The sequence below is a fragment of the Pangasianodon hypophthalmus genome, chromosome 19, assembly GCF_027358585.1.
Source record: "Pangasianodon hypophthalmus isolate fPanHyp1 chromosome 19, fPanHyp1.pri, whole genome shotgun sequence".
NCBI classification, from domain to species: Eukaryota; Metazoa; Chordata; class Actinopteri; order Siluriformes; family Pangasiidae; genus Pangasianodon; species Pangasianodon hypophthalmus.
In genome coordinates, this window is record NC_069728.1 from 16,551,079 (window position 1) to 16,566,124 (window position 15,046).

Below are 15,046 nucleotides of genomic sequence, written 5' to 3' on the forward strand. Positions count from 1 at the left end.
CTCATTTGCTACGATCATAAGACAAATTCTTAAACTCTAAATCAGCTGAACTAAAGGGATGGTTGTGAGACAGCATCTCTGAGCATCAGCAGCAGTGACTAGAGCAGCTTGGTGTGTGTTGCTGTTGTCGTCTTTTTTATTTGTTTGACCTGAGCTGTGTGAATAGCAGAATCCAAACATAAGATCGTCCCAGATATCCTTTATGATCATTACAGCTATGTAGGCCAGCCTGTATTTTCAGTAAGCATTAATAGGCTTATATATATTTATATATATTTTTCCAGTACAGCACCACTGAGCCCTCTAATCCTGTTAGTAAGAACAGTACTACTGTCAGCACACACACACACACCCCTCACCCAACTCACACACTGCAGACTGGACCATAGTAGTGCTGAACAATATGGACAAAAAATGTGATATGCAACGAGGTGATAACGATATGAGACGTGATAAATTAAGACAGAAATATTTTTAAATGAATAAATATATGAATATGTTTTACTGCCGTTAATGTAAACAATCAGCAAAGACCTGCGATCATCATTAATACGTCTTCAGACAGCAGTATTTGTTATTTGTTGGCAAATCCCAACTAACCCTAACCCTACAGAAAAATGGAGCCTTAAGTATTGCCCTAAAAGTATATCTCAATACTTACTTACGTTTTGCTTTTTCCGACCCAAAGCACAAAACCTGAAGTTTTCACTATAATGATGAAAGTATGATTAATTGTTCAGCCAGAAACCAGTTTGAGGGTGGTTTTGAGGATGGTTTTCCTTTAGAACAACATCATTCACAAAGGAAAGTCATAGTGCAAGGAACTTTTGCCAAATATTTTAGGGTTGCTGGAAGGAATTACCTTAAATAGGCCAAATCATGATTCATATATCTGAAATGCATAAAAGTCATGGCCTGAAAGCACAGCATGATCTCAAAGCGTTACACAAATGTTAGTCATAACATTTACTTCCAGTCGCTGTTTTTGACCAACTGCAACAATAATTTTTGGATGGACTTTCGGGATTATTCTGTCACAGTTGTGGTCTTTTTGTACATGGAGCCTTTAGAGGGTAGAACTGAGATGTGGTCTTCATTTGTGTCCACTTTGAAATCTGGAGAGGTCAGAGGCTAGACAAACAACAAAGCGGATGTTTTTCGTAGCCAAATTATTAGGTCTGACTGAAAAGCATGACTGGTAACGACCTTAAGCATTTGGACGAGTTACAGTTAGTGCATGGGAAAAAGAGCCATCCTAAATGATAGAGCGTGTGAGATTAATAAGCAGATCGGGTCAGCGGTAGCAGTGTTACAGTCACCGTACTTGTCTGTGGTAGTGAAGCAGGAGCTCAGGTTTCATACGAAGCTCTCTGTTTCCCGGGTCAATTTATTGGTCTCTATCCTCAAATGTGATCACGAGCTGTGAGTAGTGACCGAAATAATAAGAGCCTGAGTACAGGTGGTGGAAAATTAGGTTCCTCTGCAGGGTTGCTCGACCTAATTCTTTGTGAAAGTGTGAGGAGCTTGGGAACACCTCAGAGTCAAGCTACTGCTCCTCTGAATCGAGAGGCACCATGTGAGTTGGTTTGGGCATCTTACAAGGATGCTCTCTGGTTGGCTCCATCTAGAGCTGTACCAGGCATGTCCTACTGAATGAAGACCCTGGAGTAGACCCAGGACCATACAGCTGGAGAGGCTGTATCTCACGGTTGGCTTTGGACCGTCCAAGGATCTCCTAGGAGGAGCTCGTATCTGTGGCTCAGGGGTGGAGAAATTTGACCCCACCAGAAAAATAATTGAATGAATAACTAGTGCAGTCCTGCCTAGTTAAGATTTACCACCTTTGAAAGTCTGTGTTGCTACACTAAACAGCTCAGATTGCTGATTGTTCTTGTTTGCCAGATGAAGAGTGAGCATCAGGGTGGGGTCTCAGCTTCAGCTGTACTCAATGTTTACCCAAGAGAGGGCTGGTTACTATAGGAACTTTTCTTGAGTTCATCACAACATGAGCAGTTGTCAGGTTTTAATTAGTGCTGGATGCGTTGAGGGATTTGAACCGTGAATCCCACAAAACATTGTGTCCCCACCAGTATGAGCTTTGTCATGGCCTGGATCTCTTGTCCTCACCCAGCTCACTCCCTCAGCTGCTAACATATGCAGAGAGCCAGCGGCACATTCACATTGATCTTGGCACGTGGACTCGGGCTTGACCATCAGAAATCAATGAATCAGTCACTGAAACGGCAAAGAGCCAGGAATAAAGTCACGTGCAGCATCTTGGGCTGTGGCCTAGATTTCAGTGGTTGTGCTTTTGCTAAAACGTGTGACCGCAGAGGATCCAGAATCGCTCGTATCCTGTAAGCGAGTGTTTCAGCCCTGCATGATCTATTATCAAGGTTTAAAACAGACAGCTGGCTCAAGAGGTATAGCAGATCTACTGTGAAAATGTCTGTAAATGCTGCGTAGGAAGCTGAGTCGTGATATCACCAGAAAACCTCTACGAGCAGAGAAACAGGGGTTGTCATTAGTCATCTCTAGTTACAGACATCTCTGAGGCAGAGGAGATTTAGGAAAGAGCACTGAAGTAGGTCAGATTATTTTCTCAAAGGCTGGTTTCACATTATAAAAATCTGCTCTTTTTTACTCAGATTTAAGTCACCTACACATGCGATGCATGCAACCATAAGGATTTAAATTCATTAAACGCTTTACTGTGGATGAGGATATCACTGCTGGGTCATCTTCCTTGCTCACATGCTTCTTGGCAAATGAGAGCCAGTAGTGGCATCAAAACAGCTAAAGATATACGTCAGGACTATTTTCGCCTTCTGATCCTAATCATGAATCACGTCCAGAGCAGTAGTCTTTGCGATGAAAATCTGTCGTTAGTTTTCTCTTTTTATCTCTGCTGACATGAAGGATTGTCTCGCACATATAACTTTTTTTTGTTGTTCTTTATGACTCATGCGACGATACTTAAATTTAATGAAACAGATCTTTGGAAAGAAAGATACCTCCTGTTTTAAATTCATAAACAGTGTTCAGGCAGTAGTTCCTTGCAAAGCATATTTTCTTTAAAATGTCTCAGATGCTGTGTGTCTGGTGTTACATGTGTTCTTTAATAAGAAACCTCTTTCTTTAATTTTGAAGAATGGTATTTCTGAGGTTCTTTCATCCAAAATCTTTCCTTCAGAAGGAATTCTGCATGCAGTGGCTGTAATCCACACGAAAAGCATGATATTTTGGGAGCTGCCACATAATCACTACCCTCAGGTTTACTAGTGGATTGGTCCCTATCAAACTCTTGCATAGTCTTTCGTTAGCAGCCTTTGAGAATGTATGCATGTATCCAAGTTTTTTTTTTTTTTCGAGTTTATTTATATAAAATCATTTTCGGTGATTTTTCTCCTTAAGTGAGTTGCATGATGAGACAGCGGCCTCATTCCAGTTCATTAGAAGCCTGGGGACGTGTCCCGCATTGATGCCACTCCAATTTATCCAGTGTTCAGTCAAATTTCAGTGACCCAGGATACACAGAGGATCCCCAGGTCCCAAAACAATTGGATAACAGAGCTAGTGAGTTCCAGACAAAACATTTCTTAAAATGTAGGTCAGTTTAGCTAGCATTATAGACAGTGTGTCAGAAATCTCAGGGGCCTAGCTTGTCAGATGCAGGATATTTTGAGATCAGTGGGTTTGAAAGCGTGGCTGGTGTTTTGAAGGCAGTGAAGACTGATGCATGAGTTCCTTTTGCAGAAGTTGTGTAATGTGATAGACACCTTTAAAGCAATTGCATTTTCATTATAATATGTGTTCCCTCAAAAGACAAGAGTATGCAACTTTGACCCATGTTTGGTCTTGTCAGGATGGTTACTCAGAATCTCCATCTTCCAAATTAGCTAAGTGACCTAGAGCAAGACGCAGGAAATTCCTCTAGTTTTGAACCAGGCCGCCTGCTGACCCAACTCACTAATTATACCAATTATATCACTGAGTGGCAAGAGTAGCTTCCTCATAATTACCCCTGGGTGTCTATGGCTCTATTCGGGCATTCCTGAATAACACAGACCAGAACATTGTTTCATTCTCGTTTCAACATCACAAGCATCTGTGCGTCTGATGGGTGGGTATGGGAGTAAATTGGTGTGTTCACTCTCAGACTGCAAATTCACAGCTGTTATGGAGCCCCCGCTGTGCTAACAAGCAAACTCTACCCTCCTTTTACCACTGAACATTTACGCTAGGATGCTTGAGCCTGGTTTTGCTTGGAGGAGTAGAAAATCATCGTTTGAAAGAATTCATCAAAAATCTTGTTGTCTTCATCCTCTGTATTGGTCTGCTTAAAGAGGTTCTTGAGGTTCTCGTGTTTCCACCCGGCACTGACGCAATGGAGGTCGAGCCCAGGGCATCGTCAGGGTATCAGCTTGCACTGCGACGATCACCAGTGTTGAAAGGCAACCCAAGCCACATGACTTATTAGCCAGGAATACACTTAGAGGTGACCAACAACACGCCAGAAAGCATGCTAAAGAAGCTCCTAAAGCACTATAAATACCTCTTCTCAGAAGAGAGCCAGAACTTGTTGAGTGCATTTCTTCTCCTTTGTTGTGGACGTTCCAGTAGTAGTGTTCACTGGCAACACAAAACCACTCAGTACATTTGGCTCTAAGTGTCAAGAAACATGGATATGAAGCACCATGGCCTGGTTGACAGATAATAACTAAAATTTGCAAAGACTTCTCCTCAGTTTCAAATGGTCATCACCCCCCCTGGAAGTCCTAGCTACAGCACTTTAGTGAAGAGGTTAGCCTAATTTGGGATGGGTCAGGATCATGGTTCCCAAATCCCAGACCATTAGCTAATGTCCCATCTCAAGAGGAGCATCTGCACGAATCCTTTCCCCCAGAATAAGATTTTGGTTCCATTATACATTATATAGTCTGATTAGCCAGTTGGGAGTCACTTGTTACCATCAGGCAGGAGATGTGGTGGTAATGTAGTTAAGCCTTGATTGAAGGAGGCGTTATCTGGGTTAGTCCTCTCCCTTTTAACCCCCACCATGGAACATATTGACACACCAGCTGCTCTACACCTTTCTAATGGTGGGCTTTTAAGCTCTGAATTAGGAATGGCTAAGCAGCTAGACAGTGTTTCCACCTGCTCAGGGTAAAAGAGATTATATTAGGCAAATCGATAGCTTACAGAAATTTACTAGTTAACTTAATTTTCTAAAAACATTACATGAACAGGATCCCCCATTTCCTGCCTGTATTTCTGTGACACCTAGATGAAACAGCTACCCCATAGCCATGTAGCCGCAGTTACCCACACTGATTATGCCGCTTCTGTAATGTTTACTACAGCTGCTTTCTGTCTTGTTCCACTCTGCCTGTGTGTCTAAGGACAGGTTTTGGCTGATCTATGTTCCTCACACATGAGCTGCTGATGATCTGTGCATTTGTAGCCGTTGAGTGAAGAGTGTCCTTGAAGCTGTCTGTATTCTCATTAGATGTGAGGCAGATATGGTGCTTTCAGTCTGCTCTAGTGGGGCTAGAGAGTAGCCTGACAGTGTGGTATAAAATACAATAGTATGGTAACAAATCCGTTATACCACATTTTTTGTTATTTCCATTGCATGTGAGCAATGCTTAATCTGATTATGCTTCTTGCCAGATAACAGAGTAACAAACATAGCCACATGGGTAGAGCTAGAAATAGTGCAGATCATTTATTTGGTCAAATGTAAAACCAGTATTAAAAATAGCTAGCTAGTTTGAGTTTTCAGTCAGGGTTCACAAGTATAGCTTGCAAAATTTTCAGTATCAGTGTATGAACATTCCTACTGAGTACAATGGAGAGTTTGGCGCATCTCCTTTGTTCACTATAAATCAGTTGTCAACTAAAAAGGTTAAATCAGACCTTAAGTGTACTTTCGTCTTTCGTTTAGTCTGTTTTAAATCGAACTCTGGTGCATTTTCTCTTTGGTGGACCAAAACAACCCGAGAGTGTCTGAGAGAGGTGATCTCAGTCCGGTTTAACACAAACTCTGTTGTGGTTTAATTGCAGTGAGAGAGCGATTTGAATCAATCCAGCTGCAGGAAGTGAACCAAACATGTCTTGGATTTTGGATTGTGGGTGACATTTTCTGTAGATGGAAGCTGTTAAACCAAGCCAAGTGACAGAGCCATTGTTTTTTGGAGATTTTGACCTACGAAAAAGAGAGAAGATAAATGGTGGATGCGATAAACAGAATGTTTTAAAATAGTAATTTATATAATTTCTTTATATAGTACAGAGTACGATGTGCAGTGAAATGCTTTTTAGGACTGTCTGGTGACGTAAAACAGAGATGTTTTATGTCACCGCAATTCTGGGCGCAATTCTTTGGTTAGTAAAGATTTATCTCTTTCTGTCGCCATATTTCTGACCAATGAATGAGTTATATGAATACATTCTCAGCCATACACACCCCCTTTTGTGCTTTTCCTTCAGTGTGAAACTAAACCAGTAGTTTCACACTGCAGAAGATGAACCAAAATATCAATTTTGCATTAATTTGGATTCAGCAAATGGATTAATACATGTACAAGTCCCCTAAATCTTTTCCTTACTGTTATCATCTATCCTAGTATCTCCATCCTACAAGCTTCAGAGAAAGCATCCAAATTTCATTAATACTGCTGTGCTACAGGAAGTAGACGCAGGTACCTGACCAGGGTACGTGTAACTCTAGATTCCCATGCCGTGAAAACACAGCGTCTGAAGGAGTCTAGTATGGATCTGAAGTCAGTTTTGGAGCTTTGAGTTCTATAAAGGAAGAACCTGGTAGTCCTGTAGAACTGGAAGCACTGGACTAATCTCTCTACTGGTAGTCTCTCCTGATTGGTGGACTTTTTGTAGAATAGTGCAAAAGACAGACACATTGCACTGGGGATGCAGAGAAATGCGTAGAAACTGGATATCCGTACATTGTTTGTGGAAACACTGTACTCATTTTTGAGCTCTTCATTACACTGATTTAGTCAAAACCTAAAATAAAGCACATAATTATAAAACTTTCAAAGCTTCTAAAGAGCTGGAGATTAGCTCCTTGCTGTATGGTGCAACATGGCAAAATGTGTAGCTGGCTGATTACACTTGGAGCAGAGCCACATTCACATTCTGTGTATCCAGCCCTGCCTTTTTAATGGGGTGTTAATTCTAAACCTCTGAAAACACAGGCTCAGATATAAATGGCATGGGTGTGCATGGGGGAAAGTATGGAGACTTTCATTTTTCATTCTCTCTGACAAGTCAGTGTTGAAAGCAGGCGTGTCCGTGTTCATCGAGTTGCAAGATCAGGTCATTTGGAGCGAGTTCGATCACTCTGTAGAGAGTGTGTAGTTGCACTGGTGGAGATGACACAGTGCCTTTGTGCTGAACAGCTGGGTGATTGATGCTAGCCAGTACTGAGGCAGTGCTTGCCTTCTGCCTCTGTGTTTAAGCGCTGGCAATTTGGCAAAAATACTTGAATCATATACAATATCTGATCATCAATATCATCACCAACAAAAGCCATTGTAGGTTTAGAAACCTTTGCCTAACATTTACAAAAAAAAAAATTATTATCCAATCAGTTACTTTGTACAGTGATTAAAAATAGGATTGTAGGAACACTGACATCTGATGATGATAATGATACTTAGAAAAGTCTGTCATGTAAGGACTGGGCATGTTATAGGAAAATTATCCGAGACGAGAAGCGGAGATTCTGGTTCCATCCCAAAGTTGATTATTTTCCAATTCTTGATCTCTTGGGACATAACTGATAGGAGATAAAATCTGTGCAAGATGTTGTTTTGAAGGAAACGTGAGATGGTGTGTGTTCAGCCAGACTCACAAAACTAGGTTTAGGTTAGAAACTTTCTTGGATATTGTACCTCTTAGACTTTGTTTCTAAAGCAGAATTCAACTTATTCAACTTTAGATAAAAAAAATAATAGGTTCTAAAAAGTGTCTGATTTCTTTGTAGACGAAAAAAACCCCGCAGAATCACAGTTGAAATTTCACATTGAAATTTCTAATTCATGACCAAAACAAAAACATACTTAGAGACTGTAAATAAATGAGGTGAATTAGAAGAATGACTTCACCAGCTAATCCTCTCTCTGTGTGTGTAACCTTCAGCGCTAATTTACTTTCAGCCTGTTCATGCTTGTTAAAGCACTTTAAACTCATCCTTTCCATATGTTCTTCAGGATTAGCTTAGCCGTAAAGAGGCCCTGTACTAGACTTCTCTTCATTCTCGGAGTCTTGCATCTGTTCAGGAATCGACTGAAAGCAGTTACGGCTCTGGTTATTAGCTTTGTGAAGTCAGACATTAGTCATGAGGTGTGTATTAGGTTATCGTGACCCCCCTAGGGGGCAAATAGACAGTTGCTTAACTTCAGTCTGGAGCTTTTAATGGAAGCCTTAGAATGATGGTCCTGCCTTTCCGGCTGGTTTACCGCTGTGTGTGTGTGTGTGTGTGTGTGTGTGTGTGTGTGTGTGTGTGTGTGTGTGTGTGTGTGGTGTGAAGGAGGGACTGGATGTTAAGATGTCTCTTGGCTGTTTCTTTGCCACACACACTCTCATTTCCACTTCTGTGATGTCTATTAATTACACTAGCTGTAACACCACGTGCAGCTGGCATCTTACTTTCGCAGGCCTTCTACAAGCTTGTCCTGTGATGCAGGTTTCTAACCGTAACGAGCGACGAAGCTCAATCACAGGGACGCTCCACATAAACAAATTTTAAAAACCTGTGTTGGTATAGTGTAGCTTTCTGTTAAAACGTGTTAGTTTAACACTTGCGGAAGGAGTCTACAGTGTCAGTGCTTTGTTACAGTAAAAGGTAAAGCTTTCCCTCACAGGAAAGTCTAAGGACAGAGGATGTTGCCCATTGTGGCTTCCTGGTAACATCACAAGTGTTTTTTTTTTTTTTTTTTTTTTCCCTTTAAGGTCTTTTGTGTTAATTTCAAGAAAGAGACAAAAAGAGAGGCTAATGAGGAACTACCCTTTTTCGTAGATGTTCCACAGCATTAAATGTAACTATAAATGGATTAACAGTATGGCATTCTTTAATAAATAAAAAAAATGCACACACATACTCTATTCCGCTAGCGAGACGATTGATTTCATCCACTCATACTGCACTTCCGTCCTCTTCTCATCCTCCCATCACCGGCTTTTTAAAGCAGTATCTCTGTATTGATCCATATCCCTATTCTGCTTGAACGGAGCTCTGACTGTCCAACATCCTCCATTTGTGTCGGATTACATCCTTTTAATCGCCCCGCTCTTTTCCGCAGGGATGGTGGTCCGAGATCCAATAATACAGCCCAGTTTCCCATTTATAGGCTTGAAGGAGGGCCGTATCCGTCTCCTGATGTCTTCTCATTCATCCGCTGTCTTCTTGCTTTCACTCATTGTTTCATTCATAAGTCTAAAGCCGCGTAGCAGCAGCACTTCAGTCTGAACGCTTTATACAGCCGTCTTAATGAGGGAAAGATGATACAGAGGGTTATATAGCCAACTGTTCGCTACTGTTTCGCAGGAGAAAGATCATTCAGGAAGAATCAGAAAGATGGAGAGAGGGGAAAGACGGTGGAGAGGATGTGAGTCAGGGACAGGAAGAGGAAAAATCTTGCGTTCTTACTAGCAGTTCTTTCTTTCTTTCTTTCTTTCTCTCTTAATTTCTTTCACCTTCTTTCATGGTAGCTTTCTTTCTTTCACTCTCTCTTTAGCGCTTTCTTTCTTTCTTTCTTTCTTTCTTTCTTTCTGCTTTCTTTCTTTCTTTCTGTTTTGCTTTTTTTTTCCTTTGGTAATTTCTTTCACCCTCTTCCACTGCATCTTTATTTCTTTTGCTCATTCTTGAGGAGTTGCTGATGTGTAATCGGTCACTAAACTGATTTTTGTGTCTCCGTCACTAGGTATTGATGGCATTATGTTTTCGTTATGTTGTCTTTCCAAGATCGTTAGCGCGATATCTCAAGAACAAGTGATTGAATACGTGTAGGTTGTTCTTTAATAGCTTCCTTCCTGTTATGAGCTATATTTTAAGGGTATTTCTGGCATACAAAATAATAGTAGGAAGAAGGACTAGACTTGATGGTGGTGGAGGCATCACCATCAGCGTGTTGGAGTTCACCACCTCCCGCTCTGTACGTTACGGGGAAGCGACACTGATATCAGCCTGAATATCTGTGGAGTCTGTCAGAAGGCCAGAAATCCTGCCAGCTTCCCCAGGTGTGTGTTCAGCGCTCCTGTGTTTGAGATTGTTACAGAAACATGTAAAAGACGTGTTGATGCTCCTGGGTGTGGTTTCATGTGTTTAGACAGTAACGGTTTGATTCTGCAGAGGTCACCTTCACCGCCGTCCTCTCTGCTCCAGTTTCACCATGCTCACACACTCTGCTCTGGTTTCACCACGCTCACACACTCAGAGCGGTTGCATTAGCTTTGTGTGTGTGTGTGTGTGTGTGTGTGTGTGTGTGTGTGTGTGTGTGTGTGTGTGTGTGTTTAGGAACAGCGCTGGCTCTGTCACTGTATTCAGTGCGCCTTCATAAAGCCTCGATGTGAAAGTGCAGTGTAGCTGTAAGGACATGTTAGTTTAATTGTATGCTGTAGAGCTCAAGTGGGTCATGTGACTGCAGGGGGCGGTGCTTTGATTACACTAACACTGCTCCTAAAATAATTCGTACACATGTTCATTCATTCTTCTTTCACCTTTTCCTTCTTTTTGCACTTTTTTTCACTCTCTCTTCCTTTCTTTCACTCTTCTTTTTTTATACTTTCTTTCTTTTGCTCTTATTCTTTCTTTCTTTCTTTCTTTCTGTTTCTTTTGTTTCTTTTAGTAAAATTTTTCTAAAAGTCATGTTCATTCCTTCATTTGCATGTTCTTTCGCTTTTTTCTTTATTTCTTTCGCTTTTCTTTTGCTTTTTTACTGTTTCTTTCTTTGTTTCACTCATTGTTAGTTTTTTTTTGCTCTTTTTTTCTTTCACTCGTTCTTTCACTTCTTTTTTTCTCATTCTTTCTTAATTTAACTCATTCTTTATTTTGCTTTTTCTTTTGTTCTTTCTTTCGTTCACTCATTCTTTTTTCCTGTGTTTATTCTTTTTTTTTTGCTCACTTTCATTAATTCATTCATTCATTAATTTTTGACTCTTTCTTTTCCCTTATTCTTCATGCTCATGTTCACCCTACCCTTTCACCCTCTCTCTTTCACTCTTTTGCTGTCTCTTTCTTTCACTCAGTCTTTCGCTCTTTCTTTCTGTTGCTCTGTCTTTTACTCTTTCTTCCTTTCTCTTGCTCGTTTGTTAGCTCGACTTGTTTAGATTGTTTAGGCTGCTGGCTGCTGACCGATATTCCCGCACGTGTCTCTCTGACCTGCGGCAGGTGTTAGTGAAGGTGTGTTATAGTGTGTGTGACTCTCTCTGATCATCAGTGTGTTGGTTAAAGTTACACCCACACAGCCGGGTCACTGACCTGTCGCTGGGCGTCGTAGCGTTCAGTCATGTGGCTTGTGAAGTGTAAAAGTTTGGAAATTTCTGCAGTAGATAGTGCTGAGTGGCAGTAACAGAGCTGATGAGGACGAGAATGTTTCCTTACTGTGTGACATTCACATCAGACACTCATAGCCTGTGGTTTGTCGTGTATGAGTGATGCAATGCAGTTAAAGGACACTTGATGAGGTTGTTTACCACTTCTGGCCCTCTGTGGGTTTAAACTACATGTTTATCCTGAATAATATAAAGTCAAAATGGCCACCTCAGGACAGCGCACATAGGAAACATACCCCTCCTGTCAGTCTTATTCTTAGTGCGGTGCTTGGACCCCTTATGAGGATGGAAGCGTCTCCGCTGGTCTCTTTGGCGCCACACGGAAATGGACACCGTGAAATTCAGGAGCTGATTTTAAATACGTGTTAATGCATGTGGAAGAGCAGCAGGGTGCTGGTGTGTGTGGTCACCTCCATACACGCGCTCTTGATTGCTCAACAGGACAAGGCACATGACTGTTTCCTGACTGCACGAGTGAATTCACACAACGTTTGGGTTTGATATCGACCCATCCTGGGTTTGTTATGAGTTTGTCCATAACAAACACCTAAATAATTCTATAGAAGTTAAATAAAAATGATGATATAATATGTTTGTTACATCGCCCCACCCTTTAATTGATGTTACGCTGTTTCTATTCATGTCGCTGTAACCGGGGCAAGTTCCTTTGAGGAAAATAACACCGCTCTGTCCTTCTCTAACTCTTGGACGCCGTTCTCTTGTTACATAACCAAGCTTGCGTGTTGAGGCACTAAAATAAACATCTCTGGATGTGATTGGCTGAGCTGCGGGAAAGGAGAGTTGGCTCTGGGCCATGGCGGTTCATTTAGAGCCGCCGTGTTGATGTTGCTGGACTGCACCTTGTCGAGTCTTCAAGAGCGCCATATCATCTCAGAGAGTGTGAGGAGTGTGTGTGTGTGTGTGTGTGTGTGTGTGTGTGTGTGTGTGTGTGTGGTATTTCACACACTGCACTGATGGAGTACAGATAAAGCCTCTAAACACTTGCACTTCATGTTGTATTGCGTGTATTATAATAAGAACAAGTTAAGTAAGTTACTGGTTATAACCGTTATATAATCAACACAAGGATGGTGTGATGCAGCTCGATGCAAAGTAGAGTTAATGAAACCACCTTGAAGTTGATTATTTTCCTACAACTGCACAATGTTTTATTTGTCTTATATGACAGCAACAAGACAAATAAAACAATTTTTAATTAAAAAAAATGATATACCATGAGACATCAAGTCACGTGTGATTTCAGTCAACCAAACGAAATGCAGAACACGGTGAATTCAAAATATGGATTGTGTACATTAGACGTTAGGGGGAAAAACAGTTCTATGGAAGTACATACGAATAGTACTTCCTGAAAAGAAGCACAAGACGCAGCATGTGTGAATTCCTTTAGTAATAAAGGAAGTGAAAAATGTTCAAAATAAGCTTCTTAACTCCTGAAAGACCAAACGATCCACACCCACAGACATAAAATCTGCCTGTGCGTGTTTACCGTTAAATTATTCAATGCTTCATATTTATTTATATTTATATTTACGTGACTGTGTTCTGCTGTCACTGTTTGTTCGAGAGAGAGTGAGTAGAAATAATAGAATGATAGATCGTAGAAGCAGAAATGGAGACAGAAATACCGACTCAGCTGTTGGTCCTGATTAGGGAAGTGACTTTTCTCTTGCAAAGCGTTGCTGTGAGAGTGCGGCTGGCCTTCAGGACCATCATGCTGCCCACCTGTAGGCCACCAGCGGTGGTTTTTCCTGGCACTAAACTGTGAATTGCTTTAAAATGCTTGTAGCTACAAATGCGATCAGGCATTATAAATGTATCTCCGTAACACATTATTTTGCTTTTGTTTGTGTACGTGTGTGTTATGACTACGACGCGTGTGTATGCGTGGGTTCACCTGAGCACGTGCGCTCTCAGTTCCCCAGCTGCTGCACAGCTGCCCTATGAGTCCTGAATGCTAACAAAGAGCCGCATTGTTCAGGCGCTCTTTCATCCACCGAGGTGAAAGTACACAGTAGGTGGGTCTCTGAAGTGTGAAAGTGACTTCCTGAAGAAAACTCAAGGAATTCCAAGTCGTGGTCAGGATTATACGGTTAATGACAAAGTCTTAATATGCAGACGATGCAGTCGTGGAAATTCTCGTACGCAATACACGAGTTCACAATTTATCAAAACAGCAGCTCTTAGTCTAAGGTCAAATCACAGGTTTATATTAGTGCACTCATAAAAGAGACCTCCTGAAAACTGGACATGCACACTTGCTGCTTGGAATGATAACTTTCACTTTGTTCTGACTTTATCTCTGTGAGCTTTGCGCTGTGAATTTGTTTGAGAGTTTGTGACTCCAGTCATATCATGAAGATAGTGCAATGTGAATTATTCCAAAACCTTTGGGATTTGTACGTGGATATATGCGGAATGGCTGCTGTACCGGAGTGGTGTGTGTGACATGATGAGAGCAGCATTGACAGCAGTGTTTCCTCTGGCCCTCATACACTGATAAAACCTGTCAGCTCTGTGTTCACTCTCTTCATTACACCTGCACACTGACTGCTCATGTGGCTGCTTTCCCGTAATCCCTGATCTCTATTTATATTTAAAAAAAAAATCCCCTGAGAACCAAATTACAAAGGAAATACGTGTATTTGCCCTAATACGACTTCACAAGTCACTGACTTAGTCATCTGCGTAGAAGAAAGCAAGCATTTCTTAATATGTAAGTGTTTTTCTAACTAGAAAATAACGCACATGAGGGTCTTGGTGAGATTTAGTTAGCTACAAGCTTACAGACTTTCAAGTTCGTTAGCTAAACGACCAAATTTGCTAGCTAGATGTGAAGACTTTTTTTTATCTTTTGAAGGGAAACAGCAGTGATTCTCATTTTTCTCTTTAATTTTTTTTTTTTTAAAGAACAACTTTACTTAAGTAAAAGTTTCTCTCATATTTTCTGTCTGAGCTTAAGCTAATAAATTAGATATTTTCTCCAAACCTTTTTCAAGCCCATATTTCCTAAGGGTGCCAATAGTTCTGCATTAAGAGATTTGATACCTGTAATGAAATGGTTTTAGACTTTTCCTTCCGTCTTCCTTTATATTCTGTGATTAATATCATCATTTCCACTCATTCTTACATTCCTCTTTGTTGTTGCGTTTGAGTATTAATTACTTTTACAAATTTGGCATAATTATAACTGATCATTTGGATGAGAGCGAAAGAGAGTGTGTGTGTGTGTTTGTGTGTGTGTTGCATATAGTCACGTGGTGTATCGTTGGGACCTCAGGTCTCAGTGTAATGCCTTTGAACCTGGTATTGTGCCAAGTACGGTGCCCGCACACACACACACACACACACGCATCATACTTTATTCATGAGAGACACCGCAGCTACATGATACTGACACACACTCCATGTGGAGCAACGTCACTCCATCATAAATAATGTTTCA

The 15,046-nt window shown here is 41.1% G+C and overlaps 1 protein-coding gene across 5 annotated transcripts in view; it reads left to right on the plus strand.

Annotated features, from left to right (window-relative positions):
- cep85l (centrosomal protein 85, like) overlaps positions 1-15,046 on the plus strand; it is a 64,317-nt gene that overhangs the window by 16,472 nt on the left and 32,799 nt on the right. The gene's annotated exons all lie outside the window — the stretch shown is intronic.